Genomic DNA, 26,750 nt, shown 5'->3' with positions numbered 1-26,750 from the left:
CTTTGGTGGTGGAGATCCTCTCTTCACCTATCAAGAGGGCTAAACTGGACCATCCAGGTATCACAGAGGATTACCACGGATGCAAGCGCTTCCGGATGGGGAGCATATCTGCAGGACAGATGGGCGCAGGGTACATGGTCCCCAGCACAAAGGAAGTCTTCATCAAACCAAAAAGAACTTATGGCGGTCCAAAAGGCCTTGGAGTTTTTTCAGGTAGAGGTAGAAGGGAGCCATCTACAGATCAGGTCAGACAATATAGCAACGGTAGCGTACCTGAACAAGCAGGGAGGTACTCGAAGTCTGGGCCTACAAACCATTGCACAGAAAATCTTTGTCTGGGCCGAGCGGAACCTAACATCCATTTCGGCCATTCACCTAAAAGGGACGCAGAATTATCTGGCAGACCATCTCAGCCGCCACCAGATGAACCAGGACAATTGGTCCCTCAACCCAGAGGTGTTTCTCAAAATCACAACCTCATGGGGCCTACCGGTAGTGGATCTATTTGCCTCCCAGGCAAACAGGAAAACAGAAAAATTATTTTCCATAACTCAAGGGGATCAGGCGTTAGGCATAGACGCTTTCGCCCACCCCTGGAAAGTCAGACTCTGTTACGCATTTCCTCCGATCAGATTGATCCCACAGGTTCTTCAGAAATTCATCCTAGAAGACACAGAGATGATACTGATAACCCCATACTGGCCCAAAAGGCCATGGTTTGCACGCCTTCAGGCGTTGGCAGCGCAACCTCCAATGACCTTACCTTGGAGACCAGATCTCTTAACACAAGGTCCGGTGGTCCATCCATTTCTCAGGACCCTAAACCTGACGGCCTGGTATCTGAGGAACAAATACTAGGCTCTCAGGGGTTCTCAGACAGAGTCATCAAAACATTGACCAGCTGTCGAAAGCCGGTCACTAGAAAAATGTATGCTAAAATCTGGAAGAAATTTCATTTTTGGATGTTGGAGAATCAGAGACATTCCCCAGATATACCAACTATCTTGGATTTTTTTCAGGAAGGCTTAGACAAAGGTCTCTCCTTAGGGACTTTAAAGGTACAGGCTGCCGCCCTTAGTGTCTTTCTTCAGTTTTCCCTTAGAGAAGACCCAAATGTGAATGCCTTTTTCAGAGCAATTGCCCGGACAAAGCCAACCGTGCTTAAAACGTGTCCAGCTTGGAATCTATCCCTGGTACTCCAGGCCTTGGTTACCAGTCCGTTTGAACCCTTGGTAGACCTATCAGTAAAAATGCTCACCCTAAAAACCTTATTTTTAGTAGCTATAACTTCAGCTAGAAGAGTTAGCGAATTACAGGCTCTCTCAATCAGAGAACCTTTTCTTATGATTTTTGATGACAGGATTGTGCTAAAAACAGATCCAGGATTTTTGCCAAAAAGGGTCTCTTCTTTTCATAGGACTCAGGACATAGTCCTTCCTTCCTTTTGCAATTTCCCAAACAACAATAAAGAGAAAGAATTTAGCTGTTTGGATGTCAGAAGATCCCTCTTGAGATACCTGGAGGTGACTAAAACCTTCAGGAAGACTGATACTTTGTTTTTACAATTTTCCGGCTCCCATAAAGGGGAAAAAGCTTCTAAGGCAACCTTAGCTAGATGGATCAAACAGGCTATCACAGAAGCCTATATAGTGAAAAAGGTGGCTCCACCTTTCATTACTGCACACTCTACTAGAGCATTGTCCACGTCTTGGGCTGAAAGGGCCGGTGCCTCACCAGACCAAATCTGTAAGGCAGCTACCTGGTCTAACTTTTCGACCTTTGTTAGACATTATCGCCTGGACCTCCTCTCTTCTCAGGAACAGGCGTTTGGTCGAAAGGTGCTCCAGGCAGTTGTCCCTCCCTAGACTGGTAAGTGCTTGCTCATCGTCTCATGGGCTGTCCTGGAAGACGACTTTGAGAAAAGCTGGGTTATACTTACTGATAACTCCTTTTCTAATAGTCTTCCAGGACAGCCGGATTCCCACCCGAACTATCTGGTATTATGTATAATGTATGATATGTGTCTATATATCTATGTATATGTTTTACAGGGTGTCCTGTGGTTCTCATGAAATACTGAAGGTGAGGACTAGGGGACCGCCTTTTATTTTAATTTTGGAATGTGTTTCCTGTCCCTGGGGGAGGAGCCTAACGTCTCATGGGCTGTCCTGGAAGACTATTAGAAAAGGAGTTATCAGTAAGTATAACCCAGCTTTTTGTCAGATTACAAGAATTTTTGTTAGATGTCAATGCCTGCCCCCAACACCTGCACAAAAAAATCCCCGAAAAAGATAAATTCAGGTGTGAATGAAGCCTTATTGTCAGAATTGTTTTTCACCCTTTTGGAAGATGCGCTTTGCAAGAAATGTAGCGAGTAGAATTTTTAAATACAACTTTAGCAGTTGTTTGTACCCTAAATTGTGAATGTACGTATGTTTGCACTATATTGAAGGTGAACATGCAGTTTTTCCTAATATTGTGCCGGACTGCAGCCATCACACACCTTCCCATTCAGACCCCCTCATCCTCCATTATGTTACCATAATTGGCGTGCAGGTGTGGCAATGGTTATTGCTTTTTGTGTAGCAAGGTTGTGTTTGCATGATTTAAAGCGCAACATTGCTGCTGATTTTGCCTTTGAATGCCTTAAAACTTTTAATTCTTGATGATAATGCAATATTTTTTTTTTTTTTTTTTTTTGCATATATGAAATGGTTTGATGTCTGACAACGATGCTAGTTGCCTGGCTGTCATGCTGGTGTTTTTTAAATCCAGGCAAGTATGCAGATTGTGGCTTTTGTCCAGGATATGCATACTTGACAAGGTTGTAACTGACAGCAAGATCTAGGAAAACAGCATTTTCAGTAGGCCAGCAATACTAGATCCCAAATCTCGCATAGGTTTATGGTAGCTATTTTGATATAAGCATTAGATTTCAGTGGAAATTATGCCTTTGTTTGGTTTATTTTTTTTTTTTTTTTTTGGTTCCTGCAGTAACCAGGCTCAAGCAACGCGTAATCTCTTCTGTGGCCCTGCAGCGACAAATGGTAGGTTCCCATATAAAGTTGTGAGCTTTTATCATAAAGCCCGTTTGTGTTTTGCCAGACATTTTAGTGGACCCAATGTTAAACTGCTAAATTAGTTTTATAAATGAGTTACAAACTGTTATCATAACTCGTGCGCTTGGGTTTAGCCACCCATTGGTGGTTCTGGGGTCTGAGAGTGAAAGCTCTAGTTCAGTGTGAAATCTCTGGAGGAGACTGAGCTCCTAGGGTGTGGCTTGACCCCCTCCTTGCGATTCGGTATAGACACTGTTGCTTGCCCCGTCCTGTTATACCGGAAAACCTGGTTGGCTTCTTTCCGATGTGCTTTCCCTGAAGGTTACCAGTTTCTAGGGGTTCTTTCTGCAAAGGGGGGTGGATGACAGTTCTGGGATTTCACTCTCTGATCCCTCTTGGGAAGTCTACAGAGAGCTTGGGCCCTGCGTCTCGCTCTCTGGAAGTAAAGGGTCTGCTGTTCTTAGATTGTCCAAACTTTCTGTTCTGAGCTGTGATTGAGAAACTGGGGTGGCCAATGGGCTTCTCTGTAGCTGAGGACTTGAGGATTGGGTCAATCTCAGTCCTTGCTGGATCGGAGGGTGAGTGCCCAGTCCTTCGAGAAGGTCAGGGCTAGGACGGATTTACTCTTTTTGCCCTTTGCTGCAGCACAGCTTGGAAGTTAGTCCATGAGCTCAATCAAAGTTCATAATTGGAATGGAAGGATTATCTTTGACTGCACATCCTTCTTCCTGGGAATACAGAGTCTCAGTCTTGGGATGGTATTTGTCTTTCTTGGTTCGAGTATGAGGGGGCACCATTCTAGTCAACAAATACTTTGGCCAGACCAACACTGACACTCTCTATTCTTGGGTCAGACTTTTGGTATTGTTAGAATCCTTTTCCTCTTAGGGGGAGAAGGGTTTGACACATGCCGCTCCCACAAAATGGCAACACGTCAACCATTTCATTGGCTAACTTCACTCAAAGGTTTAACTGGTCATTGATTTGAAATATATTATGAAGCTTTACTGCTTGTTCACACTTAATGAAAATTAAATTCGCTGTTGTGGTCACCATACTGAAATAAAAACACCTTTGACTTTGTTGGAGGCAATAAGGTTTGCTTTTCTACTGTCTGTTTGAAAGACTGGACTGTCTACTACAATTTTGGTGAGTATCTAAAGTGCTTACAAAATGGTTTACAATTTCTATGTTTTTATGGGGTTCTCATGCCTACATTTATTTTGTAGCTTTTGAGGTGCCTATCAAAGCTGAACTATGGCAACAATATGAACAGATGAAAAACTGGAGGTATGTATCAAATTTAATTTATAAAGGCTGTAATCTATGGGACAATTAAGTGTAATGTGTTTAAATGAGTTGTAAAGTCAGAAGGTTTTTTTTAAGTCATCCCATTTCAAAAAGTTGGGAGGTATGGCTCTTTGCTGAGTTCCAGGTCTGTCCACCTGCTCTGCCCATTATGAGGGACTCCTACCATCCCTGCACTGAGTTTTTTTACTTGGCGTATATTATTAAGAATGTAACAGGAAGAGGCGGAATACACAAAGGTAGGCAGGAATAACCTAAATTCCCAGGAAACCGGGAACAGACTTAGAAACTTTTGTGGGGAGACCTCATTTGTGTATTATCCAAGATACAGTATATTAGAAGCCAGGAGCTGATTCAAAACACTCAGCTCTATCTATAACTAAAATACCAGTTTTGAGTGGAATGGACTTTTAGTTATAGAAGTTACCCACATATCAGATGTCCTGAAATGATTCAAGTAATATTAAATGTGCATGTCTCATTGCTTTGGGTTGTTGCCCTATACACATATTAATTGCCTTTTGCGTTGCTTTATTGAAAAGTAGTGTTGAGCGAACACGGACTGTATTATTCGTGTTCGTACCGAATAATTGGATTTTTTGTACCCGAACACGGACACGGACACTTTACTGTATGTTCGGGTAAAAATCCGTGTTCGGTCGTTTTATTTCCGGGTTTTGCATGCTTTGGCGCTCTTTTCATGGCGGGCTTTCAACAGCCAATCAACAATCGTTTAACTGGTGTGCCTTAAGCCATCCCAGCCATGCCTGCAAATGTCTCAGTAGCTGTGATTGGCCGTCTGAAGCATGTGACCAAGTCTTTATAAGTTCGAGGCAGCCGCAGCGGCGTCATTATGCTGCTTAGATTCAGGGACAGAGCACACATCAACGTGCTGGCTGCTGATTAGGGAAAGATAGGCAGGAAAAAACCATTTGTGTCCGGATAGAATTGAGGGACAGGTCGGAGTGTTTAGGCAGGGCGAGTTGTAGGCATTTTAGGGATAGAGTCTGCTGAATTATATAGGGTCAGTGTCTTCTACAAACTACAATCGATATTGCTGTGTGGGGGGTGGGGTCTGCACTCAATCCTGATCTACGATCTCTTCTCAATCCTGTTAGGGACAGAGTCTGCTGAATTTTAGGGAAACTGTGTTCTACAAACTACAATCGATATTGCTGTGTGGTGTGGGATTGGAGATAGGCAGGTGTCAGTGATCCACATCCATTTTTCTGTGTGTGAGCTGCAGTGAACACAATCTTTTTGGGCTGCAGTGAACACAATCTTTTTGGGCTGCAGTGAACACAATCTTTTTGGGCTGCAGTGAACACAATCTTTTTGGGCTGCAGTGAACACAATCTTTTTGGGCTGCAGTGAACACAATCTTTTTGGGCTGCAGTGAACACAATCTTTTTGGGCTGCAGTGAACACAATCTTTTTGGGCTGCAGTGAACACAATCTTTTTGGGCTGCAGTGAACAAAATCTTTTTGGGGTGCAGTGAACAAAATCCTTTTTGGTGTGCAGTGAACACAATCCTTTTTGGTGTGCAGTGAACAAAATCCTTTGTGGGGTGCAGTGAACAAAATCCTTTGTGGGGTGCAGTGAACACAATCTTTTTGGGGTGCAGTGAACAACATCCTTTTTGGGGTGCAGTGAACAACATCCTTTTTGGGGTGCAGTGAACACAATCTTTTTGGGGTGCAGTGAACACAATCCTTTGTGGGGTGCAGTGAACACAATCTTTTTGGGGTGCAGTGAACACAATCTTTTTGGGGTGGAGTGAACAACATCCTTTTTGGGGTGCAGTGAACACAATCTTTTTGGGGTGCAGTGAACACAATCTTTTTGGGGTGCAGTGAACACAATCTTTTTGGGGTGCAGTGAACACAATCTTTTTGGGGTGCAGTGAACACAATCTTTTTGGGGTGCAGTGAACAACATCCTTTTTGGGGTGCAGTGAACAACATCCTTTTTGGGGTGCAGTGAACAACATCCTTTTTGGGGTGCAGTGAACAACATCCTTTTTGGGGTGCAGTGAACACAATCTTTGTGGGGTACAGTGAACACAATCTTTGGGGGGTGCAGTGAACACAATCTTTGGGGGGTACAGTGAACACAATCTTTGTGAGGTGCAGTGAACACAATCTTTGTGGGGTGCAGTGAACACAATCTTTTTGGGGTGGAGTGAACAACATCCTTTTTGGGGTGCAGTGAACACAATCTTTTTGGGGTGCAGTGAACACAATCTTTGTGGGGTGCAGTGAACACAATCTTTGTGGGGTGCAGTGAACACAATCTTTGTGGGGTGGAGTGAACAACATCCTTTTTGGGGTGGAGTGAACAACATCCTTTTTGGGGTGCAGTGAACAACATCCTTTTTGGGGTGCAGTGAACAACATCCTTTTTGGGGTGCAGTGAACACAATCTTTGTGGGGTACAGTGAACAGAATCTTTGGGGGGTGCAGTGAACACAATCTTTGGGGGGTACAGTGAACACAATCTTTGTGAGGTGCAGTGAACACAATCTTTGTGGGGTGCAGTGAACACAATCATTGTGGGGTGCAGTGAACTCAATCTTTGTGGGGTACAGTGAACACAATCTCATACTGAAGGTTTGAGGGTGCTGCCTGTTCCATACTCCCCCCTACTCCTCATCTAGCCTTTTTAGGGGTACAAACAATAGTAATTGGGGCCTAGTGTGGTTGTGTACGTGTGATATACATACACTTTTTTGGGATCATATTTTCTATTCCGCTATTTAATCAAAAACCTCTGGGGATCAGTTAAATTGGGGGATAGTCTGTGTTGGTACGTGTGAGAGAGATCCACCTTTCCAAGTTGTTGGGGTTCATCTCATACTTCTGAAGGTTTGAGGGTGCTGCCTGTTCCATACTCCCCCCTACTCCTAGCCTTTTAGGGGTACAAACAATAGTAATTGGGGCCTAGTGTGGTTGTGTACGTGTGATATACATACACTTTTTTGGGATCATATTTTCTATTCCGCTATTTAATCAAAAACCTCTGGGGATCAGTTAAATTGGGGGATAGTCTGTGTTGGTACGTGTGAGAGAGATCCACCTTTCCAAGTTGTTGGGGTTCATCTCATACTTCTGAAGGTTTGAGGGTGCTGCCTGTTCCATACTCCCCCCTACTCCTAGCCTTTTAGGGGTACAAACAATAGTAATTGGGGCCTAGTGTGGTTGTGTACGTGTGATATACATACACTTTTTTGGGATCATATTTTCTATTCCGCTATTTAATCAAAAACCTCTGGGGATCAGTTAAATTGGGGGATAGTCTGTGTTGGTACGTGTGAGAGAGATCCACCTTTCCAAGTTGTTGGGGTTCATCTCATACTTCTGAAGGTTTGAGGGTGCTGCCTGTTCCATACTCCCCCTACTCCTAGCCTTTTAGGGGTACAAACAATAGTAATTGGGGCCTAGTGTGGTTGTGTACGTGTGATATACATACACTTTTTTGGGATCATATTTTCTATTCCGCTATTTAATCAAAAACCTTTGGGGATCAGTTAAATTGGGGGATAGTCTGTGTTGGTACGTGTGAGAGAGATCCACCTTTCCAAGTTGTTGGGGTTCATCTCATACTTCTGAAGGTTTGAGGGTGCTGCCTGTTCCATACTCCCCCTACTCCTAGCCTTTTAGGGGTACAAACAATAGTAATTGGGGCCTAGTGTGGTTGTGTACGTGTGATATACATACACTTTTTTGGGATCATATTTTCTATTCCGCTATTTAATCAAAAACCTTTGGGGATCAGTTAAATTGGGGGATAGTCTGTGTTGGTACGTGTGAGAGAGATCCACCTTTCCAAGTTGTTGGGGTTCATCTCATACTTCTGAAGGTTTGAGGGTGCTGCCTGTTCCATACTCCCCCTACTCCTAGCCTTTTAGGGGTACAAACAATAGTAATTGGGGCCTAGTGTGGTTGTGTACGTGTGATATACATACACTTTTTTGGGATCATATTTTCTATTCCGCTATTTAATCAAAAACCTTTGGGGATCAGTTAAATTGGGGGATAGTCTGTGTTGGTACGTGTGAGAGAGATCCACCTTTCCAAGTTGTTGGGGTTCATTTCATACTTCTGAAGGTTTGAGGGTGCTGCCTGTTCCATACTCCCCCCTACTCCTAGCCTTTTAGGGGTACAAACAATAGTAATTGGGGCCTAGTGTGGTTGTGTACGTGTGATATACATACACTTTTTTGGGATCATATTTTCTATTCCGCTATTTAATCAAAAACCTTTGGGGATCAGTTAAATTGGGGGATAGTCTGTGTTGGTACGTGTGAGAGAGATCCACCTTTCCAAGTTGTTGGGGTTCATCTCATACTTCTGAAGGTTTGAGGGTGCTGCCTGTTCCATACTCCCCCTACTCCTAGCCTTTTAGGGGTACAAACAATAGTAATTGGGGCCTAGTGTGGTTGTGTACGTGTGATATACATACACTTTTTTGGGATCATATTTTATATTCCGCTATTTAATCAAAAACCTTTGGGGATCAGTTAAATTGGGGGATAGTCTGTGTTGGTACGTGTGAGAGATCCACCTTTCCAAGTTGTTGGGGTTCATCTCATACTTCTGAAGGTTTGAGGGTGCTGCCTGTTCCATACTCCCCCCTACTCCTAGCCTTTTAGGGGTACAAACAATAGTAATTGGGGCCTAGTGTGGTTGTGTACGTGTGATATACATACACTTTTTTGGGATCATATTTTCTATTCCGCTATTTAATCAAAAACCTTTGGGGATCAGTTAAATTGGGGGATAGTCTGTGTTGGTACGTGTGAGAGAGATCCACCTTTCCAAGTTGTTGGGGTTCATCTCATACTTCTGAAGGTTTGAGGGTGCTGCCTGTTCCATACTCCCCCCTACTCCTAGCCTTTTAGGGGTACAAACAATAGTAATTGGGGCCTAGTGTGGTTGTGTACGTGTGATATACATACACTTTTTTTGGATCATATTTTCTATTCCGCTATTTAATCAAAAACCTTTGGGGATCAGTTAAATTGGGGGATAGTCTGTGTCGGTACGTGTGAGAGAGATCCACCTTTCCAAGTTGTTGGGGTTCATCTCATACTTCTGAAGGTTTGAGGGTGCTGCCTGTTCCATACCCCCCCTACTCCTCATCTAGCCTTTTAGGGGTACAAACAATAGTAATTGGGGCCTAGTGTGGTTGTGTACGTGCGAGATACATACACTTTTTTTGATCATATTTCCTATTCCGCTATTCAATAAAAACCTTTGAGGATCAATTGAATTGCGGGATAGTCTGTGTCGGTACGTGTGAGAGAGATCCACCTTTCCAAGTTGTTGGGGTTCATCTCATACTTCTGAAGGTTTGAGGGTGCTGCCTGTTCCATACTCCCCCCCTACTCCTCATCTAGCCTTTTAGGGGTACAAACAATAGTAATTGGGGCCCAGTGTGGTTGTGTACGTGTGATATACATACACTTTTTTTGGATCATATTTTCTATTCCGCTATTTAATTTAACTGGGCCTCCATGCGAGACCTGTGTGCCTTGTTGCGCTGTTTTGAGTACTCCACCAACATGGCCAGTGGCAATGACGCCGTTCTCAGCTTAACTATCCCACTTCTATGCCTCCTTGAAAAAACAATTCGGGCGATGATGGAAGAGGATGTGGCACAGGATGAGGAGGAGGAGGAGGATGAAGAGGTAACATTTCCAAGGCTTTCAGGGCAGTCATTCGCAAGGGGCTCCGAGGGTGGGTTCCTGCACACGCAAACGCCAGGGACGCAATTGTCCAGCAGGGGCACAGTTCTGGAGGATGAGGAGGAGGAGGAGGAGGAGGAGCTGGAGGAGGAGATGGAACCATGTTCACAGCAGGGTGGCACCCAGGCCAGCTCATGGCCATCACTGGTGCGTGGCTGGGGGGATACAGAGGACACGGACGATACACCTCCCACAGAGGACAGCCTTTCGTTGCCTCTGGGCAGCCTGGCACACATGAGCGATTACATGCTGCAGTGTCTCCACAACGACCGCCGAGTTGCCCACATTCTAACTTGTGCTGATTACTGGGTGGCCACGCTGCTGGATCCCCGTTACAAGGACAACGTACCGTCCTTAATTCACTCACTGGAGCGCGATCGCAAGATGCGCGAGTACAAGCGCACGCTGGTAGACGCCATGCTGCTGGCATTCCCATCTGACAGCGGGGCCACAGTGGAAGCACAAGGCAGAGGAGGAGGAGGAGGAGGTCGCCAACGCAACCAGGGCACCGCCAGCACCTCAGAAGGCAGGGTTAGCATGGCCGAAATGTGGAAAAGCTTTGTCAGCACGCCACAACAAACAGCAGCACCAGCAGCTCAGATGGAACGTCTTAGCAGGAGGCAGCATTTTACCAACATGGTGGAGCAGTATGTGTGCACACGCCTACATGTAGTGAATGACGGGTCTGCCCCCTTCAACTTCTGGGTCTCCAAATTGGGCACATGGCTTGAGCTTGCCCTTTACGCCTTGGAGGTGCTGGCGTGCCCTGCAGCCAGTGTATTATCTGAACGGGTATTTAGCACGGCTGGGGGCGTTATAACAGACAAGCACAGCCGCCTGTCCAGAGACAATGTGGACAAGCTCACGTTCATTAAAATGAACCAGGCATGGATCCCACGGGACTTTTCCGTACCTTATGCAGAATAGCAATGGATACCGACCTTACCCACCCATTGTTCCATTTTTGCTCTTTCTCACTCTTTTGGGGTGTACCCTCATTTAAAATTTTTGAAAAGAAGCAGTGTTGGCTACCTCGTCCTCCTCCTCAGGGCCAGATTAATGTAGGGGCTATTGGAGCTGCAGCTCCAGGCCCCTACCTTTTATATAGGCCCCGGGTTGGCCATATTCACTGTTACCGCTCTTCTGTCACTTGTAAACACAGAAGTCTGGCTTCTATGCTCGCTTCCCCAGGCAGCACCCTCAGAACCTCCCCACACAGCGTGAAGGCCGGACAAGGAGGGACAGTTGGCGATGCATGGATGTGTTTATGGGCTTCAGAGACAGCATCCCATGTTGAATTAGGCATGCATGGCTGCACCCTTCCTCCTCTGGGTGCATGGCAAGGCACGGCCCTTAAGGCCCTTCAAAATCCTCAGCACCAAGCCCATGATGCTGTTAATCCGGCCCTGGTCCTCCTCCACCGCCGCTTCCACCTACACCGCCCATAGGTGTGCGCAGCCTATTGCATTAAGGTGTGCACCCCAAAGTTGAAATACACATGCATGTGTTTGCCAGCAGGGAGAGTAATGTATCGGGGCCATGTACCTGTAGGCAAGGAGAAATAGAGCAGAGCAGGTCCCAGGGAGATCTTTCCCATCTCCTCACTGGCAATGCTATGTGCCCTAGGTGATTAGGGTGTGCCCAGGCACACCCAGCACACCCTGTGCGCACGCCTATGTCACCGCTAGGCTTGTGACGGTATCAGATTTTCATGCTGCGATTAATTGATTAAGGTTTTGCCACGGTATACGGTATTATCACGGTATTCTATTATTAAATTTAAATTATTAAATTTCCACCTCACTTCAATTTCATTGCTGAATTTAGGGGCTTTGGTTCACTTATGCACATTATTATATAGTCAGTCAGTACAGACTCTGTGAACCAGGCCTAAAATAGGTCATCAAGCAGTGTCTGGCCTAACTGGTGATAACTGGTTCTGGCGCTCGGCTCCGATCCGATGGCCTGGTCATTAAGAGGGCAAATCCTTGTGGTCAAGAAGTGGTTAAACCTGAAGGAGGTGTTGTTTATAAATTACTTTACTATTGCTTTAGGCCTGGTTCACATGTATGCGGGTTGGTGGTTCACATGTATGCGGGTTGGTGGTTCACATGTATGCGGGTTGGTGGTTCACATTTGCACAGGCATAGCAGCCCATTGATTTGAATGGGCTGCTATGCCCTCATTTTCCGCAGAAAAAAGGTGCATGCAGCATTTTTTTAAAATTCAGTGGCCTTGAAATCCATCCTGCTTTTGCACCATGCGACTAACCTGCAGTTCCTGCTCTGGCAAGCTTTCTGCATTTTTTGTATACGTGGGCACTGCATTTAAAAATAAACAGTTTGCGTGTGCAGCAACGGCAGGTAAGTCGCATGGTGCAAAAGAAGGATGGATTTCATGGCCACTGCATTTTTTTAAATTCTGCATGCACCTTTTTTCAGCTGAAAACGCAGGCATAGCAGCTCAAGCCCATTCACATCAATGGGCTGCTATGCCTGTGCAAATGTGGGCCCCCAACCCGCATACATGTGAACCAGGCCTAAAGCAATAGTAAAGTCATTAATTGGTTAAACCTGCAGGAGGACCGGTGTTTTTATCTATTAATGACTTTACTATTGCTTTAGGCCTGGTTCACATGTATGCGGGTTGGGGGCCCACATTTGCACAGGCATAGCAGCCCATTGATGTGAATGGGCTTGAGCTGCTATGCCTGCGTTTTCAGCTGAAAAAAGGTGCATGCAGAATTTAAAAAAATGCAGTGGCCATGAAATCCATCCTTTTGCACCATGCGACTTGCCTGCCGTTGCTGCACACGCAAACTGTTTATTTTTAAATGCCGTGCCCACGTATACAAAAAATGCAGAAAGCTTGCCAGAGCAGGAACTGCAGGTTAGTCGCATGGTGCAAAAGCAGGATGGATTTCAAGGCCACTGAATTTAAAAAAAATGCTGCATGCACCTTTTTTCTGCGGAAAATGAGGGCATAGCAGCCCGTTCAAATCAATGGGCTGCTATGCCTGTGCAAATGTGAACCGCCAACCCGCATACATGTGAACCGCCAACCCGCATACATGTGAACCGCCAACCCGCATACATGTGAACCACCAACCCGCATACATGTGAACCAGGCCTAAAGCAATAGTAAAGTCATTAATAGATAAAAACACCGGTCCTCCTGCAGGTTTAACCACTTCTGGATCGCAAGGATTTGCCCCTTTAAAGACCAGGCCATCGGATCAGAGCGCCAGGACCAGTCATCACCAGGTAGGCCAGACACTGCTTGATGGCTATATAATAATGTAATGTGGGCTGCTAGGCGTGTGTGTGTGTGTGTATATATATATATATATATATATATATATATATATATATTTATTAGAGCTGCACGATTCTGGCCAAAATGAGAATCACGATTTTTTAGCTTGGAATAAAGATCACGATTCTCTCACGATTCTCTGTGTAACAAAAAAAAAAAAAATTGGGATAACTTTACTGTTACTTTTTTTTTTTTTTTTTTTATTCATTAAAGTCTAATCATTGCGTTTGAAAGACTGCTGCGCAAATACAGTGTGACATAAAATATTACAACAATCGCCTTTTTATTCTGTAGGGTCTCTGCTAAAAAAATATATAAAATGTTTGGGGGTTCTAAGTACTTTTCTAGCAAAAAAAAAACTGATTTTAACTTGCAAACAGCAAGTGTCAGAAAAAGATCCAGTCTTTAAGAGGTTAAACTTCCTTTCTCCCTGGCAGAGGGAAGGAAAAGATACAAATGTAATCATTTTTGTTTATAGTTAGGAGACTTAATGCTGAAAGGTGTTAGCTGAGTGAGCGAATGAGTCATCCAGCTCACTGAAATGTATCAATTCACAAGTCAGGCAGACTTGACAGAGAAACTCGGTATTTTAAAAATGCCACAATAACAATACCGTGGCTATGCAATACCGCGATATATCGAATTACCGAAAACCGGCATATGTCTAGTCACCGCCACATCCACCACCACCTCAACCTCCCTCCTACTCCATATGGGCCTCGTCCTTCAGAGATGAAGAAGAACATTGTTTTATTTTTCTGTTTTTTTTTTGTTGTTTTAAGTTATTTCCCTATCCACATTTGTTTGCAGAGCACTTGCCATGCTCTTAATTACGTTTTGCTGCCATTTGCAGCACTCTAGCCCTTTCCTTTGGTGTTTTAGAGCCATTTTAGTGCCTTAAAGTTCGGGTCCCCATTGACTTCAATGGGGTTCGGTGTCCGGGAAAAGTTCGGTAAAAGTCCGGGACACGGACCCGGACTTTTTTTTAAAGTTCGGCCGAACCCGTCGAACACGGACATCTAGGTGTTCGCTCAACCCTATTGAAAAGCACAGCATTATTTTAAACAATGTTCTTCACTTTCATTGCATTCCATTTATTCTCTTCATTGGCAGTCATGTCCTCATTTTGGTGATCTGGGTTGATCTGGTCATCAGTGTCTGGCAGTCGAGGGTTGGCTCCAAATGAATATCTATTGGTAATGGTCCCCCCACCTGTCGCCCAAGGGACCAACAACAGCAAATAAAGACCCATAAGCACAGTGTTAGTATAACTGCTACCATTGCAATGGAAATCTTATAGAAATTAACCCTCTTTTCTGGCTTTTCAAAGGGTGAACTGTGGAGCGTGGTGGGAAATGGGTTTGCGGTGGTTGTTGGTGAATTGTGAATGTAGTGTTTCTGGAAAAGTGCTAGTTTTTCAGAAGACAGCTCCTCTGGATACGATGAGATGATGGTAGTTCAGTTCTGCCCATGCTCCATAATTAAGGTCTCTACATATTTTTTTTTTTTTGCAAAACTTCACATTGTGGTCATTTATTATGAAATATACTGGCCCCTTTGTGCATCCAAAAAGGTTTACATACAAATGTCCTCTGTACTCAATTTTATAGAAAAGTTTGATATACTAGAGTCTAAAGTCTCAAACACACAACACTTGTAAGACTGAAAGAGAATTATTGCACTTGCTGCTGAGTTTTTACTAGCAGCAGTATCTCTATTTTCGAGTGAAATCCAAATGGAAAAGTCAAATATTTTTCACACTTGAGATTCTAAGACATTTGGCCTCAACCACGTCAATGTCGCCGCCTTTGTCATCACCATGTATGTTCTACTTGTAGCCCTCTGAAGTTCTTGTATTTTCAGATTTGGACTTTTCCTCTGAATTATAAATCCCACTCAAGGCTCTAGGACCTTGATTCCAATGCCATCGCTGCCGCCATCGTTGCTATTGCCATGTATATTCAGCATACACCCCTCTGGGGATTTTATATCTTTGACTTTGGACCTTTCTTCACGCTTCCGTGTACTGCACTGTCATAGAATTTTTCTGTTCATTCCTCTATGCATTTTAAATATTGAATTTTTACCCATTCCCAAATGGAGGCAAGTAGATCCTTCTCAATCAGCGCAGAGTGGTAGCAGTATATTTATGCAGGACTGACCAGGTGGAATTTTTTTGTTTCCTGAAAATAGAAGTCATTGGTATGTAGGATGAGAATGGGTACTCCACTTTTGTTGAGAAACCCCCCCCCCCCCCGGGTGATCTATGTACATTGCAAGCATTTTAACAAAGCTTGTTGCAGATCCCCCCCCCCCCTACCTTTTTGTTATTCTGAAGAAATCCCTGTGTGTTTGTCTGTGTCCATGTGGGAAAGTTAATCTAATGGGCGTGGTTTCATAATTATCAATCGGCTTCAACACCTGCAGGGTACTAATGATGAAAGCTGCAGGGTCTGCATCTTTTTTGGATGTGATTTCCATTGGGGGGGTATCTCGCCAAAAAAATTTTGTTGCAGGGGATGCCTGAAATCTGACTTGTATCTTAGTGTAGACTTCTGGGAAAAATCGGTGAGTCAATCACACAAGCAGGAAACTATTGGCCAAATTCATTGTACCTCCAATGCTGATTCTGTTCTATTTTACCTCCATTTTGACTATTTTTAGGTGAAAATGCAATTCACTCTAACATCATCAGAAACGTTAAGAGCAGTGTCAAATTCATTAAGATCAACTAATGTCAGGAATGGACTTAAAAACAGTCCAGCTAAAAGGTGGACTATTTTTTTCAAAATCACAAAATATGGCAGGAAAAAAATAAAAAATGTGTGGGAAAGATGTGTTATATGATTTTGAGCTAAACTGCTTTTAAACTGTGTGAAAATGTTAAGTAGAAAAAAAGATATTAATAAAAGTGTAAAATGCAAAAATAGCTCCAGAGTCAATTTCTGGCAGATAGCCCATGTGAGCATGCTCCAAACCAAAAACTAGGCTGAAAAATAACGTTTTTGAAAACGTTAGTGGGAGTTTTATTGAATTTGCGGTAAAACGGCGCTAATATTTTTTTTTTTTTGCACATATCTATGTGTGTTTTATTTATTGATTTGCCTGTGTGTGTATGTGTGTATATGTATGTGTGTGTGTGTGTGTATGTATGTGTGTGTGTGTGTGTGTGTGTGTATATATATATATATATATATATATATATATATATATATATATATATATATATATATATATATATATATATTGCAAAAAACAATATATTGTTACTTCCTATATCTAACCAACCCCAAAAATATATATTAATTTCACATATACAATGTTCTCATTTTTGGGGAGAAGCCGTATTAGTGTTGCTTGTCATATATAACAACATACAGTTGTAGGTAGTTCAGGGATTCGAACACCCAAATACACTGTTGCAAGGCAGTGGTGCTAACCACTTAACTACCTAAAGCTAATGACATTTCTTTCAAAGCATGTGTGATTTGTACTTTAAAAAAAAAAAAAAAAATTATATAAAAAAAATTATATATTCTATTTAGACCCAATTCAAGCTCAAATAATTTTTATTTATTAAAATTTTTTGATGGACTAATTGAATCAACTATATTTATTTTTAGAGCCCATTCACATTAGCGCGACTTGTCAGCCTGACAAGTCGCGGTCCATTGAGTAGTACAGGACCCGTTCTAATAGGAGCGACACAAGTCACTCCGACTTAGAAAAAGGGTCCTGTACCACTTTGGGGCGACCTCAGAGCGACTTGCATAGACTTCCAGTATGTGAAGTCTCTGCAAGTCGCGGTGCACGCGACTTCACAGGTCGCCCCCCCGAAGTCGTGTCGCCTCAATGTGAATGGGCTCTTAAGGTGCCAGTGCATGTATGCTTGGTATAAAGATAACAAGAAACAACAAAAAAAAAACCCCTCAGAGACCACAATTCCCAAATAATTAACCTAGTTTAGTGAAACTGTATAAAATCAACAAATTTTTAAAAATAATCCTGCATGCTGGAAATTGTATATAGGTGTTTAAAACATTTTATTTCTGTGAAAAATTAGTATTTTAAATTTGATAGTTTTAGCCTATCAGTGGCATATATTATAAAATAAATGTAACAAAGTGATTATGTTTGTGTAAATTGTGTTTTGCAAATATGTATTGAGCTTGATTAAATAAACTGACCAAAATATCCAAGTGGTTAGCACAGCTGCCTTGCAACAATTTGGGTGTTCAAATCCCTGAACTACCTACAACTGTCTGTTATATATGACAAGCAACACCCCAAAAATAAAACATTGTATATGTGTGAAATATATTTGTTGAGTGGGGAGCCATATTAGTGTTGCTTCCTATATAGAGCCACATTATACTCTGAAAAGCAGTGTTTGAGCTTGCAAATCTGAGAATTTGCAAATTGATATGCAGTGCAACCTCAGAATTCAACAACCCAAAAAAAAAAAGATATATATAATTACTACATCAAGTCAACACACATAGGAAATGCTTTCATCAGAATGAGCACAAAGTGGCTTTTTCATTTAGACTAATGGGCCATACACACTATAAGATTTTCTGAAGATTTTTTTTTTCCTTTAGATTTACCAAAACCATATAATATGAGGTCAAACCTAAACACTTTAAATTTGTATGCAATCTGGCAGGCCCTTGCACTACATAGAAAAGGTAAATCTGAAGGAAAAAGTCTTCAGAAAATCTTAGTGTGTATGGCCATACATGATCCAATTTTCTTACATTTTCTGTCCAATTTTCTTGAAATTTACCTTCAAGTATGTAGTACAAAGGCCTGCCTAATTGGATACAAGTGAAAGTGTTTAGCTTTGACATAACATTATGTGGTTTGTGGTTAATCTATCAGAAAATTGTACAACAAAAATTGAACATGTATGGCCATACACACTATAAGATTTTCCGAAGACTTTTTCCTTCAGATTTACCTTTTTCTATGTAGTGCAAGGGCCTGCCAGATTGCATACAAATTGAAAGTGTTTAGGTTTGATCTCATATTATCTGGTTTTGGTAAATCTAAAGGAAAAAGTCTTCAGAAAATCTTAAGCCCGTACACACGTACTGATCGTCGGCTGAACGATCGGCTGTCTTTTGTCCGGGGCTGTCCCGTCTGTTGAAAACTGCAAAAGACTGCACACAAATTTTGTCGACCAACAACAGCCGACTGCAGAAGTGATGGTTAACTTTCCCTGTGTTTTTTTCTTTTCTGAGCATGCCCAGTCTTGCAAATCAGCCGATTGTCGGCCGAAATCTGTACTGACTGGTGAACAATCGGCCGTTCTGGTGTTGGCCAACAAATTTTAATGCCTGCACGACAGATTCTGTTCGGCCGATAATGCGCTGTCGGCAGCATCATACTAACAAGCCTACAATCGGCCGATCAGTCGTCGGCCGAATATTTACGGCCGAAGATCGGTACGTGTGTACGAGGCATTATAGTGTGTATGGCCCATTAAGCTGGCCATACATGTTCAACTTTTGTTGTACAATTTTCTGGTAGATCTACCACAAACCACATTCACTTGTATCTAATTAGGCAGGCCTTTGTACTACATACTTGAAGGTAAATTTCAAGAAAATTGGACAGAAAATTGTAAGAAAATTGGAACATGTATGGCCAGCCTTAAGCCTCGTACACGCGTACCGATTGTCAGCCGTAAATATTCGGCCGATTGTAGGCTTGTTAGTATGATGCTTCCTACAGCGCATTTTCGGCCGAACAGAATCTGTCGTGCAGGCATTAAAATTTTTGTTGGCCAACACCAGAACGGCCGATTGTTCGCCAGTCAGTACAGAATTCGGCTGACAAACAGCAGATGAGCAAGACTGGACATGCTCAGAAAAGAAAAAACACACGGAAAGTTAACCATCACATGACATCACTTCTGCAGTCGTTTGTCGGCCAGTCTTTTGCAGTTTTCAACAGACAGGACAGCCCTGGACAAAAGACGGCCGATCGGTACGTGTGTGTGTACGAGGCATTAGTCTAAATGAAAAAGCCACTTTGTGCTCATGCTGAGATTATTGAAAGCATTTCTTATGTGTGTTGACTTGTAAGAAACTTGGATCATGTATGGCCAGCCAAACACTCATTAATTAGTGAACTGGTGATTTTGGTTTAGGAACCAACAGACCCAATTAATTACTTTGCTGGGCGTTTCCTATACTGGGTGGGTGTAGTTTAACCAAGGTTATATAAATGGATGTATGAGATCATATCATTTGGCCTGTGGAAGGGCCACAGGACTTTATGTCCGAATTTGCTTTTGGGGGTGGGGGGTTTGCTGGCATGCCTAAAGATCCATATTGCAGGAAGTGTATTCTGTTGGATGAATACTTTTCATGCTCTAACTGTTTGGTATACCGTAGTTTTTGCAAAGTGTGTCTTTATGTACTCGTTTTTTTTTTTTTTTTTTATTTTCATGCCTCTGTGTAGCTGTATGTTCTAGTAATTGGAGGTATTTAAATGGAAAGGCAGGCTCATGCAAACAATTAACAAAGTATGTTTTATGCTTAATACTAAGGTGTCTACAACTTATTTTGCTTGACTTTTGGATATTGTAAGCTCTATCTATCCATCATGTGTTGTATCTTTGTACTGTAATTTGAATAAAAATTACTTGATTTGGGGGGGGGGCGCATTGCACATTTTACATGCTTGCTTGAGTGATTACTGATGTTTTATACATGTTCAATAAAGCTTATTCATTTGTACACAGCTTCTGGTTTTTGTTTTTCTTTTCTTCATATTTGTCTAGATGTAATTCAGATATCTTTTGTGTCTATTGAATGTAGTCCATTTCTTGTATTTTTTTTGTGTGCAATGGCAGTACAGTATGAACATGGGTAGGGTTTCTTCCTTTTACTCCAGCGAAGTGGGGGGGGGGTGTGTGGCTAAATTGTAAGAAAAAAATGTAAGTGTTTATGTATATATTTAGCTAAAAATATATAAATTAAGGAATAATACAAAATTTCCATTCAGCCGCTGTGGATGAATGTAACCAAAACATTTAATAAAACACTAAAAATGATTACTAAATAAAAGATTGCTACAGCACTCACTCACCTTTTTTAGTTGGCTTAGGTCAGTGATGATGAACCTTGGCAACACAGGTGTTTTGTAACATTTCCCATGATGCTCGCCTACACTGCAGAGTACATGAGCATTTTGGGAAATGTAAGGCAAAAACATCTTGGGGGGGGGGGGGGGGGGGGGTTAAGGGTTACCATCACTGGCCTAGGTAAAACATTTCCAATACATTTTTTCCAATACATTTTTAGTTGTCTGTGTGCGCCATTTTTTTTAAAATATAGCAAAATCTCTTTACAATAAATTGCAAATGGCACATTGGCATTCGCCCTGGACCTGAAATGACACCAAATTGGCTTACATACATTCCAGCAAGTGGTCACAATCAACTGGCTAATCATGGTGAGGGCCACTTTCAGCTGTGAAGAAATGGCATTCATACGCTAAGTGTGTGTGTGTGGGGGGGGGGGGGGTCTGTGCTTGTAATCAGATCATTGATTACCAGTGCAGACCCTTGGGGGATGCCACTAGAGCCACCAGGGATGCCCGCCCATGCCATCATTGATGCCAATCACTGCTCAGGGAACCTGTTAGTGCCCTCATCAGTGCTGCCCATCATTACCATCTTTCAGTGCTGCCCACCAGTGCCAATCATTGCCCATCAGTGACACCTATCAGTGCCACCTATCTGTCTATCAGTGCTGCATATTAGTGTCTCATCAGTGCCTGCCAGCGCAGCCTCATCAATGCTCGTCAGTGCAACAAAAAACATATTGATTTACCAAATTTTTTACAAAAACACATTATTTTAGGGGTCAAACATTTAGGTCTTTTTGCCAATAGAAAAAAACCTTGCAGTGATCAAATGCCACCAAAAGAAAGCTTTTTTTTTTTTTTTTTTTTTTTTTTTTTTTTTTTTTTAATGAAAATACTGTCATACATTTGTGTTAGGTACAGGGTTGCATGACCGCGCAATTGTCATTCAAAATGCAACAGTATAAAAAGCTGAAAATTGGCCTGGGCAGGAAGGGGTGTAACTGCCCTGTAAGGAAGTGGTTAACTATTGAAACATGGGAATAAATATTCCAGGGGTAATCATGCTCAGCTCAATGGTTTAGTGGTTAGTGTTCCTGGCTATAAACACTGAGAGCATGAGTTCAAATCCCAAGTGTGCCATCACCTTCTTAATTTTTAGACAGCTATAAATAAATACTGAAACTTGGCAAATGCATAATTGCACCCTGCAGATATGCATGTTTGTTTCTTGAATATACATGGCCATTGACATGCAATTTTAGGTGATGTAGCCAATGTATTACTATGTGGCCAAAAAAAATTATGGCACACAGGGTGTTATGGTCTGGCCTTGAACTCATGACCTAGCAATCTTTGGCTGTGAGCTTAGCCCACTACACCAAAGTGCTGAATACAATCAGACATGCCTGAAAGTTTCAGATGAATGAAGACTGCTAATTAGACAGCTGTGTAGTCTATTAGAAAATCTAAAGGTTAAAACACAGATACATAACTATACCTTAAAATAAACCATATTAGATGACATTGCTGTGTAATAGTGATTCAGAATAGACAAATTTCCTTTTATGAAAAACGCAAAGGGAATTTGGTTAACTCCAAACTCAAATTCAGCCTAAGTTAACTCCAAACCTGAATTCATTAAAGCATCTAGTTGATGGTTTAACTCCAGCCACTTACCTAATTAGGATGCAATGAGTTTAGGCTGGAGTTATTTCTGAAGAAGTGAGCAGCTCTCTCTCCAAACTTATACTGAATTAGGCCCTATGTGTCTGAGGGACGTTCAGTACACATTCTGTGAACAGAACACCTCCAGGTAGCCATATTGCATATTACAGAGCTGCAGATTGAAAAGGAAAGGTATTTATTAACAATTAATTACAATATGACTTGTGTCTCAATTGTATATGCTATATTTTTTTTCTCCCATGAACGTTGAGTTACCCTTTTAATACTTTAATTGGTTAATTTACTTGGTCATTTACAGCTAAACTTAGTGCCATTAAACTAATGTTGTATCCCTTTTCCCATTATTGTCAAGGTTGAAAAGTCCATTTCACCTATAGGTATGTTTGAAATGTTTAATGGTTAGGAACACCACATACAACTATGTGGAAAGTCAGAAGGAATTGTGATCTTTACTAATTGGAGAACTCTATTAATCTGCTTCCATACAGGGAGCAATGGTCCTTCTCTACAGTTTATTTTTAGGGAAGAGATGTTTTAATTCACTTTGAGGTTAAGGTAGACACATTACAAAAAAATTTGACTTTTCAAATTATATATGCAGCCAAATCTATATATATGTTGAGCTGGAAAAAGTCCAGAGAAGGGCAACTAAACTAATTGGGGGATTGGAGGACCTTAATTACGAAGAGCGTCTGCAGTCGCTTGATTTGTTCTCCCTGGAGAAGAGATGCCTGAGAGGGGACATGTTAGCAATTTATAAATACCTCAATGGTGAGCTCAGCATAGAAAAAAGCTATTCAGTCGACAGGATTGCATGAGGACTCGAGGGCATACAATGCGATTAGAGGAGATGCGTTTTAACCTTAGGCAACGCAGGGGGTTCTTTATTGTTAGGGCTACAAGATTGTGGAATTCTCTACCACAAGAGGTAGTTTATGCAGGATGTATGGCTACATTCAAAAGACTCTTGGACGTACATCTCAAGGATCAGAACATTCAGGAGTATGAGAGATGATTACGGCCATACACACCTACACAGGTTGAACTGGATCGACTATTGTTTTTATTCAACCTCAACTACTATGTAACTATGTATTTCAATTATTTACTAACAAGCCATTCACAGCAAAGTGACAGTCTTTTCAAATCCCTCAGAACCACTCACCTCCTCGGAGTTCCCCTCACTCTGTTCCTCTGTGGTCCTAACCATGTACAAGCTCTAATTTGGTTAGTGGCAGAGCTTACACATAATTCATCACCTATCTGTTTTCTCCTCACATGACAGGCTGCTAAGCCAGAGCACTGCATAAATTTGTTCTGGAATCTGTCATTTTGCCCTGAATGAGCAACATTGAGAACAATGTGATTTCCATTGTCATGCAATTCTGCACAACTCAAGTTGTATCTAAGATCGTACTAGTCTGAACTGAGCCTAAAACAGATATTCCAGACATTTTCATGGAATCTAAGCAAGGTTTTTTAGGATGATAGCCTGAAACAGATTTTTCAGACATACTTTCAAACAGAGAAAAAAGTTATTTTACATTATTGAGGAAAGCTGAACTCAGCATGACTGATCATCAATTATGATAAGCAAATCAAAAAAATCTCAAATTAGGCAAAAATGTGATTTATGTATTTTTAGACAAAAAGCATTTTGGGGTTGTCTAGTCTGTGTAAAAACCCACAATAATCAACATTATTGCATGATCAAATCAGATAAATCCTCATGCAAATATTCACAAAAATCACAACTTTTGCCAATTGCCAGATTACCCATCCCTACACATCTTCCATAGTTCTGACTGTTCCAAACTGAAATCAGATCTGTCTGCCTCTGCCCAGGAATACCACACTTTGAATATCATCATATTAAATAAGTCTATTAATGTCTTATGTATGAACATCACAGCCAGTCTTACTGCCAATTTCATTTTAAATCTCCAGTCAAACAAGTCACTGCCTATGCTAGAAGATCTTCTAAATTATTTATAAATGCCTATTCCCAAAAGAGTAATTAAGTAGATTAATTAATAGAAAGTGACTTATTCAGTACGTTAATGGATTAAGCCTCTTATGTCTTCCACTATATGGTTGCCCATTACCAGAGATACAGAAAGCATAGCAGCCATGAAAGTAGGGCAGCATTACCAGGGCAGACAGCATATGGCATGCAGTATCAGCACAGATCAATGAGTCAGTGGTGTGTGGAAATCTCAGTCTCCGCTAAAGAATACCTAATGCCTAGGTTATATGCCACACTACTTCCAAATTATAGACACAACCCGAGACTGGTCCTATTGGGAAACCCAAACAATCACACTGGTGGCTTATTGCAGGGTTTGTGGATGTTCTTAAATTTTTAATGAGTTAATTTGTGGATGACAGAACGCTGGAATATACAACCTCCGGCAATTTTGGGTGAAGCAGAATGACATCTGCCAAAATCCACTTTTTTATCAGTATAAAAAATGTTTTATTTTAGACCCCAGGAGGGGTACACTGCTATTATAACAATATTCCAACATAGAAGAAATGTGAAGTGCTTTCATTCTCCATTCCGATCCTGTTGGATTTATTTCACAAAGAAAGAAATAGAACATACTTAGTTGTATAGGAACAATGAAAACTACTAGATAGACAGGAAAAGTTGCAGGAATATGCAGTGCATCTAAGAAGCCAGGGCTTCAGAAACCATGATCCACCTAGCTAAACACAACTTTAGAGGAACCTAGCCTTAAAATACTTTACCAGGACAATACAGAAACAAAAAAACATATTAAGGGCCTATGTTGATGGGGTTTGGGCTTGTGTTGATGACATCAGTTTGAGATGCTTCTGTGATAATTCATAATTCATTGACAGGTGCATCTGACCTACAGTTGACTTCCCTCTGCCCTGCATATGACCTGCTTTCAGCAGACTTAAGCCCCGTACGCATGCAACGATTATCGGCCGACCGATCATCCATCTTTTGCCCAGAGTGGTGTTTTGTTGGTTGGAATGTGCCTAGACTGCACACAAATTTTCTCGCCCGACAAAATTCTACTTCAGAAGTGATGTCATGTGTTGGTTTGCGTTCTTTGTGTTGTTTCTTCACTGAGCATGCCCAGACTTGCTCATTCGATTTTTCCCTGTCGAAATCTGTACTGACTGCACGAAAATCGGCCGTGTTTTGACGGCCAACAAAAATTTTATAGTCTGCACACCAGATTTTTTTCGGCCGAAAAGTCGGAGTCGGTTGTCGGAAGGGAAGCATCATACTAACAAGCCGAAAATCGGCAGATTGGTCGTTAGACGAAAATTCCCTGCCAATTTTCGACGCGTGTGTACGGGGCTTTAGAGTTCATATAAACTAGTATGGGCATGCAAGATCTACATGATATGAACTAAAGTCCTTTGACAAAGGCCCTACATGCTTTGAAAGCCCTATAGTAGGCCATGCACAGAGTTCATTAGGAATAATCCAAAATTTGATAATGGGGTAACTCTGTCAGCACTACTCTACCTGACGTCCTTCAATTGAAGAATCAAAGGAAACAGGTGAAAAATTGCTGGCCAAACAGTGCCTGTATCCATTTAGATACAGGTACTGTTGGAGTATTCTGACAGCTAGCACCACCAGCAGGAGATTAATCTATCTGTGTCGTTTAACGTCAATAAAGAAATTTGTTGGATTTCTTTCATTCAGCCTGTATGGGTGTATAGCCAGCTTTTTTTTTTTTTTTTTTTATTCATTTAACTTTTATTTGAAAAAAAAAAGTTATTTTATTTTAGTTTCTTGGTATGTCCAGCATTTGATGACAAATCGCTCATTACAAACCATTACATTTGGTTCCCCTTGTGGAAATCTTATTAGGCACCATTAAATATTTTCAGACTACCACTTTTAGACTATTCCATTCACTAATAAGGTGGAATTCAGTATTGTAAATCAAGCAGGGCAGCCATCAGAAATTTTGGGGCCCCTTACACAGCTTTAGGCTTGGCCCCCCTGGGTTGACCACCAAAATTCCCCAGGGCCCGCCCACTGGCTGTCCCACCGAGTGCTTCAGTGCACCCACCTTCAGAAAGGGGAGGACATTGTAGGGAGGACACATTGCGTTATAAAAGCTCTGTCACCTCAGGAGCCTCCATCTCTTCACAGACAGTCTCTGTCCCTCATATCGCCTCATAGTCTGTATCCCCTCAGCCTCCTCTCCCCTGACAGAACATTTCCCTGCCATGTCTGAGTAGGGTTGCCTTTCTCCCATTAGATATACTACAGGAGATGGTCAGAGACAGCGGGCATACTAGAGGAAACAGAATGTGTCGGCAGATAAGAACCATTTGGCCCATCTAGTCTGCCCAATATATCTGAATCCTATGAATAGTCCCTGGCCCTATCTTATATGAAGGATAGCCTTATGCCTATCCCATGCATGCTTAAACTCCTTCACTGTATTTGCAGCTACCACTTCTGCAGGAAGGTTATTCCATGCATCCACTACTCTCTCAGTAAAGTAATACTTCCTCATATTACTTTTAAACCTTTGCC

This window comes from Pelophylax lessonae (genome assembly GCF_965119305.1).
Source record: "Pelophylax lessonae genome assembly, chromosome: 9".
In the NCBI taxonomy this organism is placed as follows: domain Eukaryota; kingdom Metazoa; phylum Chordata; class Amphibia; order Anura; family Ranidae; genus Pelophylax; species Pelophylax lessonae.
Note: the sequence above shows the minus strand (reverse complement) of the source record.